We start from the raw sequence: 22,428 nt of genomic DNA on the forward strand, positions 1-22,428 counted from the left end.
GCCTGCAGTCCAAATGTCTTCTTGGCTTCCTACAATTCTATTACCTTTCCCTATGTAATTATTTGCTCCCAGTTAGGTTCATTATATTGAACTTTGGTTGTAAATTCTACAATCTAGGGTAACAAATTAATTGCATAAACTTCTGTTTCTTAAACTGTTGCAGATTTCTTTGTAAATTGCTTGTAAACTGTCAGAGTTCAGAAGTTGAGATTTATCACCTTTTTGCCACAAAGAGCACCTTATTAAATTGAAAGATATTTTGGAATTCAGTTTTGGGGAAGATCTTGAAAAGCATTTACATTAGAATTCTGAAAAATTTAAATTCTGAAATCTTGAAGCAATGGTCAGGATTTTGTTCCACTGTGATATATATATAAATTTATAATTATTCTGTCTTTCCCAGAGCTTGGTGACCTTGATTGATGAGGCAAAACAGTTATGATGTTATTTAAAAAAATCTTGGCTTTTTTCTGACAGAAGATTGAGAAATACTTGAATTATCTTAATGGAGAACTTGATTTACCCAGGGACTCAGAAATTACAGTAATTCTTAGATTGCATCATCTCAATAAAGTCTCTAGTGAAAGGCATTTATCTTGTAAATTGCTGATTTCAGTGGGAAATGTAACATTCTTTTGCCTGAAATTAGAATTTTCCTGTATTAAGCAAACAAATGATTGGTGCCAAAGTCATGGCCTTAAACTCAATGCAAAAAATGTATTATCATCCCTTTTGGCAAGAAGGATATTCCTGCAAATTACCACATCAATGGCAATACCCTAAGTATGCACTCAGTGGTGAGAGATCTGGGCACTCAGGTTGACAGCAACCTTGCCTTTGATCATCATGTCTCCAGAATGGCAAGAAGGGCATTCTATATGGCTCACCTCATAAGTAAGAGCACTGCCTCGACAAAAAGTGAAGTTATCACCTCCCTGTTCTCTTCACTCATGAGGCCAATAATTGAGTACAACACCCCTTTTGGCATGTACCTTTCAAAGCACCTGCAGCAATTGAAGAGACACAAAAGTTTCTCACAAAGAAAATTCAGGATCCTCAGCAGCTATCCTACATGGATCAGCTGAAATCACTGTCACTTTATTCTGTTTCATACAGACCTCTCAGAGTCAATCTCTGCCTTGCATATAAGGTGATCTCTAACCCCACTTTATTGGAAATGGTGCACATCCGCAAGTCAAATGGCACACAGGTTACTCGCTCAAAAGAGCTAAACCTGGTATGTGATATAAACAGTACCTTCTGGAGGGACAGAGTTGTCTCCCAAAGGTTACCACACCTTTGGAACAGACTCCCACTTCACATCAAGCACAGCACCTCAATGGCCCTCTTCAAGCACAATCTGGACGACTGGAAGGGTAATCATAAATTCACCCTGGGGGTTCCACCTGTGTCCCTCTTGGACAGGGGCAATAGGTGCTGATCATGGTAATAAGGGTAAAAGTTGGCTAGGCTTGTAAGGATCCTCGGGCCATTAGCCTAGTAACTTCCTATGATCCTATGATCTTTAAATCAAAAAGCTCATCATCTAATTAAGCCTATCACTGTAAACATTCATCTGAGTGTTTCGTTGCAAACAAGATTTTTTTTCTTTTCACCCATATGTTTAGCTAGCTTTTTAACATCATTCATGACATTTGTAGTAAAGTCAATGTTTAATATCAAGTTCGGAGCCCAAATTGATGGATTTGCCAATGTTTTTATATCTTCTCTTCATTTTCACCATTTTCCTTCACTTCTATGTTTCTTGCTTGTTTTAAGTTTACTTCATTAGAGAAATTTGTTCTGCCTGAACTTGTTGATGGCATCTCCAATTTAGAGGTATCATGCTGTTCATTTTGTTATTCTATTTGGCCATTGCCCTAAAATCCTTCAATAATATTGTGTCAGTTCTTTCAGAAGTTGACTCTGTGGTAACACCACTTCCCTGAATGGACAAATAAGAGATGGAGTGGATGATGGAAAAAAACTGAAGGATTTTACCCTGAAATAGGCTTTTCTCTGTTGAATCCCACATAAATTCTCCCATTGGTGAAACATGTTTTAGCTGTGCTCTTTCAGGCTCTGAATTAGAATTATTTAAATCTGGCTGAAGAGTCTATCTTCACTTTTTCTTTCTGTCCAGAGTCTCAGTTGCTAATTCCCATGATGACTTCATCATCCATCTTATCAGTCACCTGATATTATTAAATTTACAATCATCTTTCTGGTTTTAATGTACAAAATTAACTTTATTTACAATAAGTTAAACTGAGTTGCAGATAGAAAGTTACCATAAACTGCAGTAGCAACAGGAATGTGTACATCAACACATAATCTCTGCTCCCCCATTGGTATCAGCCATCATCTGCCTTTCTTCTCTGCTCTCTGAATTTATTTCTATAAGCTTCAGTAGTCAGCTTAAAATATTCAAATAAACATTGTTTAACATTATCGTAATTTAAAAATCTACATAATTAATTTTCAACACAGCATGTATTGTCTCACCCCTGAGCAGATGCATTTAAAATCTCACATATTGCCTTTAAACAGTTTAGTATTTATTACATACCCTTTTAAATGCTTGAATATAACTATCATCCTAGTCTTTATACTGAAAAATCTAACTGCTACTGACCTTGACATCTTTGGCTCTGTGTTTCTTTTTTCTTCTCACTTTTTCTGTCTTTCTATAGCTTGTTCTTGCTCCCTTTATACTTAAAGCTGTTTCATTCTCTCAGCTGCTTTCAGTTCTGGGCATTACATCTCCAGTTCTAGTCTCTTGAATTCCATGTGGGAATGGAGTGAATTGCTTTGCTGCATGCTTTGCACCTATATCCACTACCTATCTGTCTCTGGTTTAAGTGCACTGCATTTCCACCTTACTCAAGCCAGTTATTGTGTCCATTTTGGACATATTGGCATGCATTGGTTTGGATTTATTCATTTGTGTCACTGACATTTTTTTCATTCTCCACAGAGCCTGACGTTGCCTGTCTCCTAACTATTCTGAGCAGAAAATAAAATAACTGTTGTATAAGATAAACTGTTGTATATTTACCTTGTGGTTGTAAGTGTATACATAGTTTTGGTGACCAAAAATGTTTCCAATTTACTTAATTCAGCCACTGCCTGACAATACTATATAAAAGGGTCTATATTATTTCATAGAAATCTACTTACATTGAACTGCTATTCATCGAACCAACATCATCGAACTCCCCTTCATCAAACGTTCAGATCAGCAAACTTTTTTCCCAAGTAAAGAAACTAGTTGGCCAGCACACCAACTGACACATAAACACATTAAATTAAACACAACAAACTCCGGGCAATGCCCCACACCCCCTACTTATATATACCAACTCAGAGATTGCACTATAGTGGAGAAAAGGGCAAATTTCCATATGTTGGACAACTAGTTTCCTTACCGTAGAAAAACATTCGCTGAGTTGAGTTGAGCATTCAATGAAGGGAAGTTCGATGAAATTGGTTTGATGAAAAGCAGTTCGATGTAAGTAGATTTAAATGGACAGATATAGACCCTATATGAAGAACAGTCATATCCCAGCCACTGATTTTAATTAATGTGGTGGAATGAGGTGCATTATCCCAACCACTGCTACCATATGAACAGAGGAGCTACAGGTTTTAATTATAGCACTACTGCTGTCAATATTTGAATGTGCAATGGAACTAGTAGGATGGCATTTGACTCCCACTACTGGTACCTTTTAAAATACATAGCACAGTAAGCCTTAAAGTTATATAAAAATGGGCACTGCTTTCTTAGATAATAACCAAGTACTGTAACAGTGAGATAAGTTTCACACTGTCCAAATCAGTTATGATCAAAGGCTGCCAAGGATATTGTCCACCTCAGATGCCAGCCCTAACGCACAACCTTCAACGAAGGTACGCTCATTCACGCATGTCTCCATGCAGAAGACGCTCTAGATGAGAGTCGAACCGGTCCGACAACGCTACTGCAGCACCACCATATATATATATATATATATATATATATATATATATATATAGTGGCTATAAAAAGTTTACACACCCCTGTTAAAATGCCAGGTTTTGTGATATAAATAATGCGACCACAATAAATCATTTCAAAACTTTTCCCACCTTTAATGTGACCTGTAACCTGTACAATTCAATTGAAAAAACAAATCTGTTAGGGGAAAAATATAAAAAAATAAAAAATGTACAATACACTGGTTGCATACGTGTGCACACCTTTAAACTAATACTTTGTTGTGTGTGCACACCCTTAAACTAATACTTTTTTGAAGCACCTTTTGATTTAATTACAACATTCAGTCTTCTTGGGTACACACCTGCCATCAATTAAAGAGACTCTGATTAATCCCAAACAAAAATTTAGCTGTCCTAGTAGGATTTTCCTGACATTTACTCAGTTGCCTGCTACAGCAAAGCCATAGTTTGCAGAGAGCTTACAAAGCATCAGAGGGATCTCATTGTTGAAAGGTATCAGTCAGGAGAAGGCTACAATTTTTTTTTCACAGCCATTGTGTATACCATGGAACACAGTGAAGGCAGTCATCAAAAAGCGGACAAAATATGGACAACAGTGACGTTGCAAAGAACTGGATGTCCCTCCAAAATTTTTTCTGATTTGGAATTTGTTCCTTTTTATCCTTGGTGTGAAGATAGGTGAAGGTTGCCAGCCTAGCCAGATAGAATTTTGTAGATAATTCTGTCATTTATAAATATTAATGTAAGCCACAGGCTTGTTCTCTTAAATGTGAAAACACTGTATTGGATGTTGAACTGAAATAAAATGTAACAACAGTGCACTCTGCTGTAAGAAAACTGATAAGTCAAGCATTGTGAAATTCTTTGATCTAAAACTTGGAGCCGAGATGTCTAGAGGGAGGTATTATGCCTATTGTTTTGAGGACAGAGTTAATGGCTAGAATTTACATGTATAATTTCTTTTATTGCTCTGGATTCCTGACCAACTGCAAGATCAAAAGGGCTATTAACCTCAGAGTTTCTGTTAGCCTGGGAACCAGAAAGAAATGATGTAATCTAAAATGAATCAGTAGTACTGTGTTATCAATTTAAGGACGGAAAGAATGAGAGCATTTTTAGCATTTGTCTTGAGAACATCCAACTCACCAGCACTCTGTCTGTGTTCTATATGTAAGTTTATTTTAGAACTGTGATTTCTCTTAGATATAGCTAGGAAATAGGAATATTAGATTTGTTTTTTCTGTATTGATGTCAGAACTTTTCTACTGTATTATTTTAAGCATTTCCCTGTGATCTCTGGACTCTTGACTAGCACTGTGTAGTAAGAAGCATTGTCTTGTGTTTTTTATTATTTATTTTTTAATATTTTAAACCTTCTAACTGTGGCTGTTTTGTGTAGAGATAATTTAAGCTCTAAGAGTACATTGCATGTATATAGTGATACTGACCAAGCCACTCCAATAAGCCTTGACTGTTCAGTTGAACTTACCATTTGGATAATAATATTGCACAGTAATAATTGGACACCCTTTCATAAGGGCCTTTTAGTAGCTGATAAATATTAGTGGGCGGTGGCAAGTGGTACTAACATATAGTCTCGGTTAAAGGGGCACAGCTGGAGAATGTGGGCCAGCCTTCCCTGGGAGTGTCTGTGTGATTGTATATAACTCTTATCTCAAAGTGTGTATTTGTATCAGCTACTTGGGCAGGGACACAAAGCACTGGTTGGACAGAGAGGGTGCTGGAGGTTTTAGTTTGCCCACTAGGCTGAGATATGGACCCTACAGCTGTGCCAGTGGGGAGTCTTATTGGGGACCTGGGGAGTAAGGGAGAAACCAGCCCCAGACTGACTGTGATCTTAAGGGAAATTTATTGTACTTTACTGTGTGTGTATTTATTATCGTTTCTCTATATGGATGCCTTCACTGGTGTTATTGGTGAGGATTGAGGCTCCTTGATTGCTGGGCCAGTGCACGGGCATCACACCTGGACAGCAGTTTCTTCCTTTTGCTGTAAAGCCTGTCGATAGAGGATGTCCACCAAGTGTTTCCTTGAGGAGCAGGTTTTAGTTCTATTGGGTATGGCTGAATCCATGCAGTTGTACAGATGCTTGTATACTGCATTGGCATACTGTTTAGCATAGTTGCCTGCATTCCCTGAGGGATGCAGTGATGTGAGGCTACAGATACACACCCTTAGGAGGTTGAAGTCAGCTTTTGATAAGTTTTTTAGCTTGATTATGGCTGGGGGGGGGGTTGGGTGGGATAGAAACTTTGAATGAGACAGTCCGATGATCTGATCTCCCCAGGGAAGAACATACTGTAGGAGTGGTGCAGCAGTCACCCATGTTGGTAAGAACCAAATCCAGACTGTTATCTCCCCTAGTGGGGGATGAGACAGGTTGGTCTAGTACATTAGAATTGATGAAGTCAAGGAGTCTTTGAGAGAGTGCATTAGTGCAAAAATACTTCACCCAGTCTATGGTGAGGTAGTTGAAGTCACCAAGGATCAGGGTGTTAGGGGGGTACTTTGATGGAGTCAAGAGGATCCAGGTAAGAGAAGTAGGTGTCCTGCATCATGAAGGGGGGTCTATAGCTAGCTATAATTTGGATGGGTGTCTTGCCAACTGTCAGTTGCACTTGGAGTAGTTCCAGTGCATCATGCTGACAAACCAGTCTGAAGGTGTGCCTGTCCTTAATTAAGATAGAGACTCCACCACTCTTAGTCTTCCCAACCTCATTTTGGGGTCAAAATGTGTGTAATGAGGTATAGCCTGGTAAGGCAGAGGTGCTCTCTGCAGCCCAGAACCAAGTTTCCATGACCACACAGACATCAGCATCTTCCAGTGCAAGGACAGCCTCCAATGAGTCCATTTTCAGGTTAAGGTTCCTAGCATTAAGCACGTTTACATGACCAGACAGACATCAGCATCTTCCAGTGCAAGGGCAGCCTCGAATGAGTCCATTTTCAGGTTAAGGTTCTTAGCATTAAGCAGCATGACCTTCAATTTGCTTCTTGACAGATCTTTTATGTTGGAAGGTTTGTCTTTGGGACATTGCCTAAAAAAGGCACAATGGGGGAAGCAAGAGCCTTGGCCAGGTTCCAGAAACCCAGTGGTGACAGGTGAAGGCCATCTCTGAAAAAACATTGAGGCCTATCGACCATGTCATCCCAGGCAGACAGATACTGATACGGGATCCCCTTGGAATGTCACCAGAAACTAAGCCATTTGTTGAGGTCACTTATTTTTTGTTGGTATTGTGGTATCATTCTTGGTGAAGGTAGGATGCTTCTCAGGGCCAGGGTCATACCTGCCTGGAACACATACTCTGAAAGTTCAATCATGTCCCTCTTCATATAGTCCATATTGTCAATTTTCATTTTTTCCTCAACTGTTGGTACAGAGTCCCCAGCTACCTAAAACCCCAGGTGGACTCTAAGGAAGGATATTCCTGAACACAGTTGAACCAAAAGATGCTCTACCCTTCAAAACCAGATCTAATTAGTAATGAGAGATAAAGGTATGAGGACTTGCCTAAGTTGCTGTTGCACATATGTCATCCATGGAAATCTTGGATAGAATACTGAAGATATTGCCATGGATCTAGTTGAATGGGCTGTTACAGGTTTAGTTACACACAATACATGTATAAATGCCAAAAGACATATCCATGCATACAATGCATGCAAAGATCAAACTAAAGCTGGTCACATTTTTTTCTTTTGAAAGACTGATATGACAAGTTTTGAAATCTGATGATTGTCTATCCCTCTGAGAAGATGGATAATCCCAAAGTTTAAAAACGGTATACAAGAATACCTTAGTAAGACTCAATTTGTTATAGATAAAAGAAATACAATCAGTCAACCTAAAGTTACTTTTGTGACTGATCTACCCAATTTCAAATCTGCAAACGAAATAAACAATTGGTCTGTCTATTTGATTTTTTTGTCCTGTGTAGATAAAAATGTAATTGTCTGTGAACATCCAATAAACACAACAGATGTTCACCTTTGTTTGCAAATTTAGATAAGAAGGCTGGCAAATTAATGAACTGATTGATACTGGATTCTGACACCACCTTGGGAAGGAAGGATACATTGGTTCATAATGTAACCCTATCCTTATGAAAAATCAAGTAGGGAGGTTTTGAAGAAAAGGCTTGAAGTTCTGAAATTTTTATAGCTAATTTAATGGCTACTAGAAAGACAGTTTTCCAAGAGGGAAACCTAAGGTCACATTTAGCTGCTGGTTCAAAGGGGAATGTATCAATGCTTGCAGTACCAAGTTCAGATCCCATGTTGGAGTAGGTTCTTTAAACTGTGGTTTCAAAAGAAGAGTGCCTCTCAAGAATGCTTTGCAAAGTTTAGAAGATGCCACAAAAGAACCTTCAAATCCAATATGAAAGTTAGATACTGCTGCTAATTGAACCTTAATGATAGAGGAGCTCGCCCCTTCTTTAAAGAGTAAAGCTACACATTTGAGTATGTTATGCATCACAGCTCAAACTGGATCAACATGATTTTGTTGTGCTCAGTAAACAAATATTTTCCATTTACTTGTATAGAGTTTTCATGTCAAAAGTTTATGGGAAGATAAAAGGATATGCCAGACAGGGGAAGATAGCATGGGTTGTCTGGCTATTAATGGAATTGGAGAAACCAGGCTGCAAACTTTAGGTTTGAGATGTCTGGGTGAATCATGCATGTCGAGTGAGACAGAAGGTCTGGAATTGGATCCAGAATCCAAGGTTGGTGAAGTAGATGAGATCACAGGAAGGGAAACCAAACCTGTCAAGGCCAGTAAGGTGCAATGAGGATGACTTTGCTCTTCAACTTGGCAGCTTTCTGCAAAAATTTTGGAATTAATGGATTTGGAAGGTAGGCATAAAGCAGACCGGGAGGTCAGTCTTGAAGTAGAGCATCCCTCGGAGATTCCCCCTGTGGTGGAATTAGGGCAAAGTAGCTGCTGCATTTATTGTTTAGAGGATAAGCAAAAAGATCACAGCAAGTCTGGCCCCATTGATGAAAGATCATTTCTGTCACTTTCTTGTTAAGAGGCTACTCATGAGGTAGAAAAATGGACCTGCTCAATTTGTCTGCTATCAGATTGGTCTTCTCTGGAATGTGCACTGCTATGATAAAGTGGTTGAATGAGATCACCCATTGCCACATTCTGAGTGCTTCTTGACACAAGGGGTATGATTTGGTCCCTCCTGTCAGTACCAAACTACTGACATATTGTCTGTTTGAATAGCAATTGTCCCTGAAGGGAGAGCATTCTGGAGAGCCTACAATGCAAAGAGCACTGCGCTCATCTCTAGGACATTTATATGCAAGTTGGCCTCTTTTGGGGACCAAGTGCCTTGGACTGTTTTCTTCAGAAAGTGCCACCCCACTCCATCTGTGAAGTGTACATGGTCACTATGGCCTTGGGCTGAGGGAGAATGAATGGACAGCCTTGTAGAACCTGATCTGATTGAATTCGCCACCTGAGATCTCTCTTGCATGCCTGAGTGACTCTTATTTGTGCTGACATGAGTTGGTAAAGAATCAACCACTGTGTTACTAACATCCATTAAACAATCCTCATGTGGAATCTGGCAAGAGGTACTAAGGTTATTGCCACTGACATTGATCCAAGAGCTTGAAGGACCAAGCAGGCTGAAATCTTGGTACTGCAAATTATTTTTCTGACCTGCAATCTGATAGTCTGTACACTTGAGAGAGGAAGAGAAGCTATCACTGACCTCATGTTGAAAAAATGCTCCTATGAATTCCAAGTTTTGAGTTGGCTGTACATGAGACTTGTTGTAATTTATGGTTATCCCCAGATGACAGCAAATCTGGAGTACTTGATTTCTTGTCCCTATTGCCTGATTAGGGCAATAATGAGCCAGTCATCTAGATATGAAAACAAACTGAATCCCTTCAGTCTCAAGTGAGCTGCTACTACTGCCATGCATTTGATAAACACCCTGGGGGGCTGTGGTGAGGCCAAATGGCAGAGCTATTTACTGATAGTGACTGGGTCCCAGCCTGAAGTGTAAGTACCTTCTGGACTGTCTGTTCATCTTTATGTGATAGTACGCATCCTGAAAGTCTATTGAGCACATTCAGTCATCCTTGCCCAGAAAAGGAAGAATGGACTGAACTGTGACCATCCAAAACTTTGTGTGTTGAACTGACTTGTTGAAGTTGCAGGAATCCAAAACTGGTTTCCAGTCCCCTGTTTTCTTTGACATTAAAAATAATTTTGAGTAAGTTCTGGATTCCATCTGGTCTGGTGGGGCCTCTTGGATGACTCTTTTTTCTAAGTTTTTGTATTTGTATTGTTGCTTCTTTCCACTGTCTGGGTGGAACATTGTGATTTTTTTTCTTAGAGTTGGGGTGGAAGGGAAAATGGGTATTATATAACCTCTAGAAATAATCCTCTGCACCCAAGTATCATTTATGTCTAGCAAGGCTCTCTGTGCAGGGAAAGTCAACCCCCGATTGCCTCCAGAGGTGGGCAATCAGGCCTTCTTTCAGAAGTGCTGGTAGGTCTGTCAGAGAAAGACTCTCTGGACTCCTGATTTTGTGAGCCTCCTCTGCTGTGGGAGTGTTGTTGTCCATTAGAGCTTCCCCCCTGCCCCTAAGAGAACTTTCTCCACGTGTCCTGGAAAGGGACTTCCTGAACCATAACTTCTGACCACCTCATTGATTCCTAGAAAAGGATCTTTGAGGGGTTGAAAATGTATGCCCACTGCACAGAGGGTCTTTCCATCCTTCTCACACCTGCATAGTGTGTCCTTCACTTTGGAGCCAAACAAGGACGTTCTGTCAAAAGGAGCATTGATGAATGAGGACTTAAAGAGCTCCACAAAAATCACATAACTGCATACAGGCATGCCTCATAATAGATATGCTTGAACCCACTACCCTTGAATTGCCTTCAGCTGCATGCAAAACAAGCCCCATGGATAAATTCAAGATAGATTGGAGGGTAGCCAATTGAGAAGCCATGGACAATTGGGCTTCAGCAGAAATGGTCCCTGAAAGGGAAGTTGAAAGTTCTTTGATCAAATCCCTTTGCAACCTAGTAAAATGTGCCAAATAGTTAAGTGACCTAAGAGTAAAGGTTGCTGAAGTATAGACACACTTTCCAACCCTGTCCATTGCCCTAGACTCCCTGTTAGGGGGATGAATAGAGAAACTCTGTTTGGCAAGTTCCTTTTTGCTGGCCATGACCATGGCATCCAGGGGCACCCCTTTATCTCAAAATTCCTTCCCCACAGATGGAGTTAGAATCCTCTCTGGACTTTTGGGTATTTTTTTGGGTATTGGTTCAACTGCATCAGGCTCCTTCCACACCTGCCAAAAGAACAAATCAATGAACTTGTCAGTGGGTGGAGTAACCCAGGAAGTAGATGGGCAGCTCCAAGGGCCTCCAGAAATACTGACTCCTCAGGTGAATAATTTCTGGGGGGGGGTCCAACCACCTCTCTGTTTAAGGATATCAAGGATGTCTCCAAATGAGACATCTTCTGGAGGTGATTGTGGGGATCCTTCACCCTCATTGAAGTCCGTATCCTCAGTGACTTACACTTGCGGAGAGTCCAAGTGCCTCCTCTTGCACTTTCTCTTCCTAGGGACTTCCTCAGTCCAGGGAGGTGTCAGAAGAGATTATGAAACCCTGTTGAGTGGACAGGAGGTCTTGAGCTGGCTGTCCCTGTGAAGTCGAATGATGAGGCTCCAAGCGCACACACATCTGGGTGCTGGACTGAAGATCTGAGGGGGTTGGGTCCATTAATCCTGTCAGAGCAGAAAATGCCCTCTTCACAAACTTAAAGGCAGACCACTTTGGGGAAAGAGAAGACCTCGGCACAGAGAAGACAAGCTTCTGGACTGTTGTCTCCTCTTGCCCAGAAAGCAATCTCCCCAAGGAGGAAGTCAGCACCAAGCTATCCAATGCTGAAGCACCAAGATGAAGATATGACTCCGAAACTTTTGGAGTTGATCCCAGCACCTCTGATCCAATAAGGAAACTTCAGCTAAGAGAGCCCTTCAGATCAGAGGATGTTGGAACCGGGGCACTCAGAGTTGTCTTCTGATCCAAAGGTAGGGTTATCTTGGGATCCAAGCCAGATGGCCCAGGAAGGTTCAGAGCCAGGGACTCTGAAGCAACCAAAGGGATCAGAGAAGGTGTCAGAGGTCGTGGTGTGGTGAAAGGATGGACCTCCAGATCCAAAGTGGTAGGATTCTGTAATACATCCATCTGGATCTCCACCGAGAGAAACTCCCTCATTATCCTATCCACATCTTCTTCAGTCAAACGTCTGGAGGATTTGAGATGAGGCCAGGGGAGGTGACTTAGTATGGCACATTTCCATAAAAGGAGATGGGACTCTGGAAGGAACTGGATCAACAGATGGAGAATAATAGGACCTAGGTAATACAATAGGATCCAACACAGTCACTTCCAAATATGTTTTGGTTGGTTCCGAGGATGTCAAATCTGTAAACCTCTTTTTCTTCAGATCCGAGGGGAAAGAGGTTTGAGGCCTCTTCAAATCCAACTTAGTCCTCTTTCTGGACAAACCCAAGTAGAAGCAACAGGAAATTTCGACTCCTTGAACTTAAGCTTGGGGGACTGAGCCCCTGTAATAGCTTCTCTGAAAGATGAAGGCAACAAACCTTTAAATATTATTTTTTTTCTTTTTATAGGTTCATAGGTTCATACTAGGCTATCTGCCCTAGGGCATTTATAAGCCTAGCCAGAATGTGTTTGGCTTTCGCCACCCATTTTAAATTAATTTTGCTATGCCCTTTTTTGAGGTTAGTATACTGTGCCTCTGTCTAACAGTGACACAGAAGTGATACCCGGGGTAAACCTATGATCTCCCATCCACTCACCAAGATTCCTCTTGAAGAGAGTCAATGAGGGACTCTGCCTAACCTGGACTGGGATTTTATTCCAGAGTGAAGGGAGCCTCTGGATTATGAATCTGTCCCTCCAGCATGTCCTATTTATTTCAGTGCTGAGGTTCAAGTCTCTCGAGCGTGTAGCTCGATGGGATTTGGATTTTCTGAGGTGCAGCATGCCCATTAATTCCGGGTTGGGCATGGCTTTATACGTCAGGCATAGATCGCCTCTGAACAGGCGGTATGCCACTGAGTAGAGCTGGAGTTTCTTTAACCGGGCAGCATATGGCATCTGTTTGAGTCCTTTGATCCTCTTGGTGAGGTACTTTTGGGGTCTTTCCAGTTGCTGCAGGTGTCTGGTAAGGTACATCCCAAAAGGGGCATTGTACTCAATTATGGGCCTGATGAGGGATGAGTAAAGAGGCACGATGACCTCCCCTGATCTAGATGTGAATCCCTTCATGATTAGGTGGGCTATATAAAATGTTTTTCTAACCACTTTGACCACGTGGTTGTCAAATGAGAGATTGCTATCAACTTGGGTCCCCAGGTCCCTAATTACTTCTTCTGTACTTAATGGATTACCACCCATGTGGTAATTTGTGGGTACTTTGTTTTTGCCAAAGGGGATGACTATACACTTTTTGGCGTTTAGCTTGAGGCCATGGCTCTGGCACCAGTTGTCTGTTTCTATGAGGCCCTTTTGGAGGATGCTTGTGTCAGCTGGAGAGTCGATTATGGCGCCCAGTTTGCAGTCATCTGCGAACTTGGTCAGCCACAGTCCTTCCGTGTTGGCCTGTACCTCTGAGAAATATATACCGAACAAGAGAGGTCCCAGGACTGAGCCTTGTGGGATGCCACTTGTAACTGGTTTGGAGTCTGACATGGCTCCAGCAATTCTAACCATGTGGGTTCTGTCCTTGAGCCAGTTTGCAACCCATCTAGTGACACAGGGGTTTATATTTAAGCTGGTGAGCTTATCTATAATGCCTAAGTGGGGTATTGTATCGAAGGCTTTTTCAAGGCCCAGGTAGGCTGTGTGGGCCACCTTCCCCTCGTCAATGGCCTTGGTGACTGTTTCAAAGAAATCAACCAGGTTTAAGAGGCAGGATCTGCCCTTAACAAAGCTGAACTGGGTAAGATCCAGTATCTGTAGGTCCACAATATCTTTATTTATGAGGTCCATGATGATCCTTTCCATAGCTTTGCAGACCAAGCTAGTCAGGCTTATGGGGCAATAGTTTCCAGGATCCGTTGAGGCACCACCTTTGTGGAGAGGGACCACAGTTGCTGTATGCCACTCTTTGGGTACATATCCTGTAGTAAGGCTGAGATTGAACAGTAGTTTTATGTTTGGGTTTAGCTCTTCTTGGAGTTCATGTAGGACGCAGCCCGGGACACCGTCTGGTCCCATTGATGCTGTGTTTTTCACTTTGGAGGGGGCGGCTCTTACCTGAGCATCTGAGATGTCAGGGGGGCAGCACTCTGCTGGGGTAGACATTTGCCCTTTTGGTGGGGAGTGGGGGGAGAAGTTTGGACTGAACCTGTCAGCTAGGATGTTGGCAATGTCTGTGGGTTCGGTGTATTTTTTGTCATTTTGGACTAATTCTGAGCATATCTGGGAATTACCACCCAGGTTCCTAACATAACTAAAGAAAGCCTTGTGATTATCCTTAGTGTCCTGTGCAATTTTTCTCTCGAAGCTGGCCTTAGATGATTTTATGAGTGCCCGTAGTTTTTTGCTAATACTGATCAGAGATGCCTTCCCTTTTTGGAATTTTGCTCTATCATTTAGTAGCTTCCTCCTTCTATTGTATAGTTTGTTTATGGCTGGGGTCCACCAGACAGGACATCTGCCTTTGGAGGATTGGGTCTTGGTTTTATTTGGGATCGCATGATCCATGCATTCCAGAAGGTGTTCATAGAATGCGTTTATAAAGGATTCTGCGGTCTGGGCCATATTTTCCACAGGCCCGGGGGCTTTGAAGGATTCCACCTGGGTTTTGAGGAGTGTGAAATTTGCTTTAGAGAAGTTTTTCACTGTGGTTTTCTGGGCAGGGGGTGGGGTCAGGATGTGAATATCCAGTGAGATTAGTTTATGGTCTGATCTTACCAGTGAGGGATACACTTCTGGTCTGGAGCATAGAGTCCCCATGTTGGTGATGATCAGGTCCAGTATGTTTTCCCCTCTTATGGGAGTGGTAACAAGTTCTTCCATAGCATTTGAGTTTATAAATTCTAGGAACCTTTGGGCTAGGGTGTTGGAGCTAGAGTAATGCTCCCAGTCTATGTTTGGGTAGTTGAAGTCACCCAATATAATGGTGTTTGGAGAGACCTTCATATTTTCCAGTGTTCTCAGGAAGGCCGAGTGGGGTTCCTGGGTTAGGGAGGGTGGTCTGTAGCAGGCTATAAACTGGAAGGCAGTTTTACCCACTGTTAGTTGCACATGGATAGTCTCTGATGCTTCGTGCTGTGCCACCAACCTGGAGGTGTGGGTATCTTTGATGAATATTGATACTCCCCCTCCTTTTCTGGGTCGGTCCAAGTTTTGGGGCCGAAAAGCATGGTATGAGGTATAACCTGGTAGTGCTGGGGTGCTCTCGGGAGCCTTGAACCAGGTTTCTGTTACTGCACAGATATCGATGTTCTCCATGCTAAGGAGAGTTTCGAGTGTGTGCATCTTGAGGTTTAGACTTCTGACGTTGAGTAGCATTACTCTTAGTTTCTTATCCCTTGTGATACCTATGAAGGTGGGTTTGTCTTTTGAGCCTTGCCTAAAAAAGGCACTATGGGGGTAGCAAGAGCCTTTGCCAATATCCGAAAGCCCAGGGGTGACAGGTGCAAGCCGTCCCTAGCAAAGCATTGTGGCTTGTCGAGCATGTCATCCCAGGCTGACAGGCATTGGATCCCCTTTGAATGGCACCAATACTTAAGCCAATTGTTGAAATTGATCATCTTGTCTTTATATTGTGGCATCGTTCTTGGTGAGGGTAAGATGCTACTCAAGGTCAGGGTCATACCAGCCTGGGCCACATGCTCAGAGAGCTCCTCTATGTCTCTTTTCATGTAGTCCAGGGAGGTACATCTCAGGTCATTCACACCAGCATGGACAATGATTGAGTCATATTTGTACTTGCCTTGGAGTGACCTGAGTGCTTGTGTTATGTGGCAGATCCTAGCGCCCGACAGGCAGCTCATCGTGACCTTCTCCTTGTTCAGCCTGGTGAGCGGGATGTCAGTGTGCCTGACGATAGAGTCACCTATTACAAGTGTATCAGGTGTGTTGTTTAGCCTTAAGGGCTGTGACAGCTCACAAAGCCAGTGTGCCGAACAATGTGTTGCCCGTGTTTTGTTTTGGGGTAGCGGTTGCTTGGGTGTCTGCTTTGGAGGTCTCTGCTGCTTAGGCAGATTTTTATTTAGAGCCTCCGAGTATGTTTTTGTGTGTTTATGTGTTTGGTTTGCTGTCGTGGTAGGTCTATGCGGGACTGGAATTGTAGTGAGTGTGGTTTCCTTCTCCTCCTGACTGGTTACGCCAGTACTGAGTTGAGAGAGCTTAGCCTCCAGTTTGGCTATAAGGATGCATCTCTCAAATGTGTTGGAATTTGTTGGGAGGAGGAGAGGGTTGTCTGTGTACATGAGGCAGTTGTAACATTGCCTCAAGATTCCCAGATTCACCAGCTGGACCAGAGAGATTGACAACTGACCTTTGAACATGCTAGAATAGTATTGAGAATTCCTTTATAATTGAAAAAAAGGGCCAGTGGGGAACAAGGTACTCAAGGGGAGTTTGTGAGGGTGTAGTGCTTTTAATTTTTTAGTGCTGACTTATATAATTGCTTTAGTGAGCAAGTGCCAGGTAACTTAAATGGAATGTGTTACAGGTAACTTAAATGCAAAAATGACAAACAGTAACTTTCTTTTAAGTGAAGCAAGGAAATGAGTACAGTAAGCAATGCAGATATCACTAGGGATCCACAGAAGTGCTGAAAAGCAGCGTTTTAGGTGATATTAGTGTTTCAGGGAAATAACAAGCAAACAAACAACAAGCATACAAACAGCGCTAGATTCAGCAGGCCTGGATCTAGTCTATGCTACAGCAAACAAGGTGTACCAATTTCAGTAAGAAGCAGTTGAAACATGCAGGCACTATAAGCCTTTAACCGGAAATTCCCAGCTCAGAAGGGCAGAGTCCAGCCTCTCCTCCCACAAGAGTGCAGACCACAAACCTTCTTAATGTAAAATAACTGGCCTGAAGCCCAAGTGCTTAAACCAGAACTAATACACTTTTAGAATAACAGACACTGAGCCCTCAATCAGCAGTTCCCAACTTAGAAGGATGTAAGCTACCTGTCCTGCCACCACAGTGCAGGCCACAAACCTTCCTAATGTAAAACAACTGGTTTGAAGTCCAAGTGCTTAATCCAAAAGACTTAGAATGATAGCTACACTTTAATAAAGTTACTTACTTTTTGTCCATTAAAGCATGAGGATTAAAATTGTGGCAAACCGAACAGTCTTTTTGTAGGTGCTGTGGACCTAAACAGTAAATGCAAAGATTGTGGGCATCCAAATAGGCAACTTGTGCCCAAACTTTGAACACTTTTTGAAGCCAGAAGGGCTATTTTCAGCCATTCTACAAACAAAAAAGAATAAAGTGAATAGGAAAGTTTTAGTAGGGAATAAAAATATAAAAAGCATTACAAGCAAAGGTAATTAAGAATACACTAACATGTAAAAGAAAAAACGGGATAGATACCAATACTATAAATACAAGGGTAAGGGATTAATAGAAACTAGACAAATAAAGTAGAAAAGGCAGAATATAAAGTTTTGAAAGACAAATTCTGAAAATTAGCTATGAAGCTCAAGAGCTATGGCTGACCATGTCCTTTCGCAAAAAATGAAAAATGAGATCTGAGGTATGTTACGGGTTGATGCATTATGGGTAAGGGAGAAGTTTGAGACCTTTTTTTTGTTGCCATGAGCTTTAGTAATGGCTCAGATGATCCGAGGTTCAGATCTGAACCCAACAGTTGAGGACAGAATGAAAACTGACAACATCAGATCTTATTTCTCTGACCCCCCCCCCCTACCATAGCTATTAATCTCCATGGTTTCAGACAACTTATCACATGCCCTACTCGAATTAATAAAGCTACTGGTACCACTTTCATCCTAGATTGGATCCTAACCAACAACTCTAATCATTACCATAATCCCCACACCCTACCTAACTCCCTTAGTGACTACCTTCCCATTTTCATCCAAAGATACTCTGTCACAATACCTAAATCCCATTTCTGTAGGGACTGCCATAAACTATCTTTCTTCAATGCTGACTCTTTTAACTCTACTCTTGCATCCATAAATTGGTCCTTCCTTTACCACCTCCCCCTTAGCAAAGCCATAGATGCATTTAACCAAACCTTCCTCAATAGCTTAGACTCAGTTGCCCCCCAAAGAAGAATTAGAATTGAAGCCAACCATATACCTTGGTTATCTAGAGAAACATGCTCCCTCATGCACAAAAGATAGTATATGGAAAGCCTGACAGAAAACCAAATCCTCAACCTTTCTACAATGCTACAAAGAGCTTAGAAACCTCACTAAAAAATTAGTGCATCAAGACAAGAAAAACTTCTATAATTCAGCTCAAGCCAGTCACCTCTCCAACCCTAAAACATTCTGGTCCACCATAAATAAAATTCTACACCCCAGCAACCCCTCCACCCCTAACCCCTTTCCAAACAATTCATGTCTTGAGACAGCAACCCTCCTCATTAACTTCTTCATAAATATCATCCAAAAACGAACCCACCCTGAACAAAACACCTGTTCATCCCGCTCTAACCCCCACTCTACAAAAAGTAATAAGACCTCTTTCTCCCTTAAACCTGTTTCCTCCTCCTATATCAAATCTCTTCTCCATAAAATTAAACCTTGTTCCCCATCAACTGACAAACTACCCCATCTCTTCCTCAAGCTACCAGCTGACTCCATTGCTTTTCCTATCTCTTTACTTATTAATAGATCAATTCAAGAAAACAAAGTACCTGATATATGGAAGCCCTTCTTTGCCATATCACTGCACAAAGGAGGTAACTCTGCAGACCCTTCTTACTTCTGCCCAATTGCCATCCTATCTCCTCCTTCAAAAATTCTAGAAAACTGTGTCCACACTCAACTTCTTAACTACCTTATACAGGAAAACCTCTTAACCCCCACACAACACGGTTTCTGGCCCAACCACAGTACTGCCACTGCTCTCCTCTCATTCACACAGGCTGTTGCACAGGCCAGAGACAATAACCAACTTGTATCATGTCTTTTCCTCGATCTATCCAAAGCTTTTGATACAGTATCCCACACTAAACTTCTTTCAAAACTGACTGATCTTAACCTCTTTCATTCCTCAGTACTAGTGGTTCTCCAGCTACCTCTCTAATAGACTACAATCTGTCCGATGGCTTACTTCTTGCTCCTCCTTCCTACCTGTAAATACAGGGGTTCCACAGGGCTCCATCCTAGGCCCCCTTCTATTCAATATCTTTACCAACAACCTTCATTCTGCCTCTGATCTGTTCACTTTCCTGTACTCTTCCAACAGTGACACTTCTTTTCTTTATTGCTTTATAGTTTTCTCTATTCGATACTTCCATAATGGTATTTGATTTCTCCCCTTCCTTTCCCTTACTGTCCTGTGTTTTTGTGGTAAAACTTTATCTATTATTAATTTAGCGTCACAGTAATATATCCTATTTACTTCTGTTATATCAAATGAGTTTCTATAATCCTGATTACTGTGTTCATATGTTTTATCAAACTTCTAACATTGTGGGTCTTATTGACTTTCTGTAGTCTATTTCTTTTTTTGATCTTAATATGTTTATCCATCTCTATTAAATCAACCAACTCTTCCCTTAGATCATTTTCTTTTAAACTGAGGGCACATTCTTTGTTATCCATTTCCTGTGGACATTTTACAGAAAGTTCCAGAGCATCTTCCTGTACCATATTCTCTTCAGTTTCATCCTGTGTCATCCATTGCGCTTTTATATGGGAACTCATTGCCTTTCACTCCACAATGTTGACTGCTTCAGAGTTACCACAGTTTCCTGTTCCTACCTTTCTGTGCAACTCCAACTGAACTTTTATACTGGTTTCCAATTGAAAGCTCCAAAGTATCTTCATATGGCAACTGATCAAATGTTACCTGCTCCACTGGTTTCTCCTTAATTTGGGGATTCATTATTCTATCCTGCTGTGGTGTTATAAGAGTTAGATGTTCTACACTGAATCTTTCACTTTGCAGATAATCTAAAACCTTGGTTTCTATTTCTTTAAATTCTCCATTACTAATCTTAAAGATGTCCATATCTGAATGCCTTTGCCTGTATTTCTCTTCAAATATCTTTGGTGCTGCTCTTTTGTATTAATTTTGCTTTCTCCTTTGCATAAATATTGCACCATATTTCATTTTTCTTTACCCGCAGTAGTGGTGCTACGGTAGCATTGTCGCCTCACAGCAAGATGTTATCCTGTTCAATTCTCAGCTAGAGCGTCTTCTGTGTGGAGGCATGCGTGAATGAGCATGCCTTCGTTGAAGGTTGTGCGTCAGGGCTGGTAACTCGGCACATAAAAATCCACTACCAAACATTAGTGGACCGGAGTTCCGCTGTGGTGACCCATAACCGGGATAAGCCGAAAGACACAACAACATTAAATTTATTTTTCTTTCCCATGTCCATATTTCTTTTTCAGATGTCTCCTGCTCCTCCAATTTCTCCATACTTGTGGGACTCACTGTTCCATCCTGCTATGAAATAACCTATGTTAAACTTTCTACACTAAATCCTTCACTTTGCAGGTATTCCATAACTTCTGCTTCTATTTTTTAACTTCTTTACTAATCTTCTGTTCTATGTTCCCCCTTTATGATCTTATTTTTTGTATTGTGAAATTTTCCATCCCCATAGCAGCTTTGTTGATATGCTTTGAGATAATTACTAAAATTCTCTTAAAGTTAATGGAACAACTGGTTTTTCATCAACGATCACTTTTTGTATGCATTATTGACTTACTGAAATGCTCAGTGATTTGTTTACAAATCAAAGGTTTTGTAAAAAAACTGAGCAAATTCCTGAGGCAAAGTCATGTACATTCTACAAAAATCAGGGAGCGTCACTAGATATAATTTCTACCAGTATTTCAGGTGCTAATGGTGTGGCAGTGCAGTAACAGCTTCATGACTGAATGTCAATACTTTGTGGTCAACACTGAATAGCTCAATGGGTAGTGATTTAACTGCATTAACATGCTTTAGACAATACCAGATATACAAGAATAGTATAGTGACCCTGGAGAGGGTATTCATTTAATTCTATAAATGGGGTACATTTTTTGGTAATAAATATGTCCCTCTAATGTGTTTATTCAGAGTTTGGTAGAGATTTTAATCCTTAGTTCTAGTGTTAGTGGAGTAGTTTGCCTTGTGGAGCTGTAAAATATCAAGGAAAGCTGGGTCATTTATGGAAGACAATGTACAACAGTGATCTCCACATAAGAAACATTATGAAACTGACAGTAGACATATATTGGCTGGGTGTCTTCTTTTCCTGCACATTCCTGAGCAAATGTAATCTATTCTCTCTAACCTTCACTGCGATTGGAAATACTTTGTCTTCTGCTCTGACATCTGTATCACAGTATGTGTTATACTACCCAATGAAAGCAGAGAGAGAATTGCAGGGTATCAAATTGTTGATTTCCAAGTATCAGTCTGTCATAACATCTTCAAACAGAAAACAAAGACCTGGAAAACAGACAGTTTTAGAAGCAATGGCACCTAGTCGTAAGACTACCAACTAAAGATAAAATTAAAGATGATGAAAGATAAAACTTAGACTCACCACGACTGTAATTAATAAAAGAAAGAATTTATTTTTACAAGGGTAAGCACTTTCGCGTATCTCCTGATACGCTTCCTCAGACCATATATATAATAATAAGCTTCCAGAATATATAGTAACAACACATTCAAATTATTCAATTAATTCATCAATAAGACAATCAAATCATTTAAAAAAGGGTGCTTCAAGCATCAGCAGCAATTAATGGCAGGCACATTCTCAATGCTTTGTCAAGCAAAGCGCAATTAGTCAGAAGATTCCCAACTTTCAAAACATTCAAAACTGCATATTGAGCTGTTAATTGTTGAACATAAACAAAATGTAAAGTCTCACTACCTCAGATTAAACGTATGAAAAAATGATATGTATTAAATATGCCTATAAAATCTTAAAGCATATTAATATGAGGATAACAGCATACAAAAATTCATAGGTTAAAATCCCTGGATAAAGTATAAAAAACATAAATACGTATGCAGAATATTCAAATTGTTCGATGAATGTTCATGTTATTCCCCTATGGACCATATTGCTAGATGAAATGGTGTATATATATATATATATATAAAAATAGGTTATAACATTTCATAAAAATTAAAATTAAAGATATGTG

The sequence above is a fragment of the Protopterus annectens genome, chromosome 4.part0, assembly GCF_019279795.1.
Source record: "Protopterus annectens isolate FY-2018-M chromosome 4.part0, PAN1.0, whole genome shotgun sequence".
NCBI lineage: Eukaryota > Metazoa > Chordata > Ceratodontiformes > Protopteridae > Protopterus > Protopterus annectens.